Here is a 1,998-nt window from a genome sequence, read left to right on the forward strand (position 1 = left end):
AAGTGCAGGTTTTAGATGATAATAGTGCCAAAGGAGTCCTCCATGTAATAATTGTAACGAGGAAGCTCTAAGAACAAGTGTCAACATAATTACATGTGTTCAGCAACTGAATTGTGCCTAATGATACCTTTCCCTTAAACGCTTTTGCAGCTTCTTGAAATGATGGAATGACCTTTTCATAATCCTTGGCAGTTGCAAAGAGCAGGATCTACAAAAAGCAATCAAGTTAGGGCAACTTGCATACTACACTTATTCAGAGTTGTATTGTAAATATTTTTCCCTTCTTCAAGGATGTGACCTGTTTCTTGCAAACCCGATTCCTCATGAACAGAACTTCTACCCTTGACCTTGACTTTTACCAAATCTGACCTTGAGGCTTCTTCAATTTTATAGCGGTCCATTGGGAGCCGCTTTTTCCTTTCCAAACAGTCAACTAGAAAAGACTCCCTAAGTACTGGTACTTTGAAACTCCTGTTAACACTCATTTAATAGAAATAACGTCAAAGGTATGATCGCAACTTCCTATAATATGAGAAAGCTAATAACAATAAGCAATGCATCCACCTTCTACTAGAATAAAAATGTACATTGTGAGGTATCCCTTAAAAGAGGAAAAACAACTCACGATGCTTTTTCTATCTCAGAGCTATATGTATCAATTGTGTTTTCATTTATAATCAAGCAATCAGCATCTGGCAATTTCTCAACACAAACAAAAACCAGTGCATTGTTAAAATTCCTGCTCAATATATACTCAAAAATACTTTGTATCCTAAAGTTTAAAGTAATGGGCACGTGTACACATTTCAAAACCATGCTTGTCTTGCATTCATACGCCAAATATACTCACAAATATACTTCATAGCTACAAAAATATGCATGCATTTCAAAGCCAGGCTTGTTCTGCAATCTTAACAATAAGCATGCATTTTAAATCCAAGCTTATTTTGCAATCTCACCGCGTGTTAGTTGGTTCAAGAGTTTTCCACTAGCTGCCTAAAGTTTACTCTTCCATTCCACCTGCAGACAACCTTATTTTGCTCATGTAAAAACACATTTTGACCAAATCATGTATCTCCTAATCATAGAACATAGCACACACTCACATGAACACCCCTTTATTTCCTGCGAAGATGACCCTAAAAAATGAGCAATATTTTAAGATTTCTGAAAAGGATCTACATGCATTAAGAGTTTTCTACTCTGACTAAAGCATCCTATAAAACCCAAGACTCTGGTTGCATCACTTACATGGGATTCCTTAAGATTTCCAGCAATTGCCACTGCTAAACCCTTCAAGAATGCAGTTCCAGAGTTTTGAGATTGTCCAATTGTGCCTTGATTTTCCAAGGAACCTTTAGAAAGTGGAGGCAGAATGCGAACGAGCTTCTTTCCCTTTTGTGATTTAAACCACTGCACAGAAACAAACCTAATCATGTATGCAAAATAATGTATATTTAAGAAACAAAAGAGGCACAGCCATTGAATAAAATGTAACACCCAGGAAATAATCCAACCTCCTTAAAATAGGCATTATCTGTTTCCTTCGGAATTTTCCATTTCCCTTTAATACGTTCAGGATTGGTCGTTGAGAAACTACATTTGCTCCATGCAGAAAGATAGCCTAGACATTTGTACTGACCACCAGAATATTCCAATCCACCTTCACACAACGAGCACTTTCCAAGGGCTCCAAAAAGCATGCCATCGGCACTGGCATTACATTAAAGAGAATTTGTAAGTATATGTCAGATATTCCATTACACCATGATCCATCCTCAAAGCTTCAGCACATAGACACACTAACAATCTGAGTCACGATGCTCATGTCTGAACACACTTTCATTAATTAACAAAGTAACTGGCAAAAAAGACACCCCTTATTTTCTCAAATCTTAAAATACTTGTTAGAAAATAATAAAATTTCTGAATTTATGAAACATTCATCACTTTTTCACCAATTCATCTCTTTCGACCTTCAGAAATTGCAACATCAAG

General features: G+C 36.5%; 1 long non-coding RNA gene across 1 annotated transcript; it reads right to left on the minus strand.

Moving 5' to 3' along the window:
* Positions 1–310: 310 nt before the first annotated feature.
* Positions 311–1,669, minus strand: LOC149251579 (uncharacterized). The gene is made up of 5 exons (XR_016265992.1): positions 1,518–1,669; positions 1,252–1,413; positions 960–1,020; positions 626–692; positions 311–471 (listed from the first exon to the last, which is right to left on the minus strand). It is a non-coding gene; the product is annotated as an uncharacterized LOC149251579 (long non-coding RNA).
* Positions 1,670–1,998: the final 329 nt, after the last annotated feature.

The sequence above is a fragment of the Pinus tabuliformis genome, chromosome 7, assembly GCF_031772625.1.
Source record: "Pinus tabuliformis cultivar Carrire ecotype Pingquan chromosome 7, CPIR1, whole genome shotgun sequence".
Lineage (NCBI taxonomy): Eukaryota > Viridiplantae > Streptophyta > Pinopsida > Pinales > Pinaceae > Pinus > Pinus tabuliformis.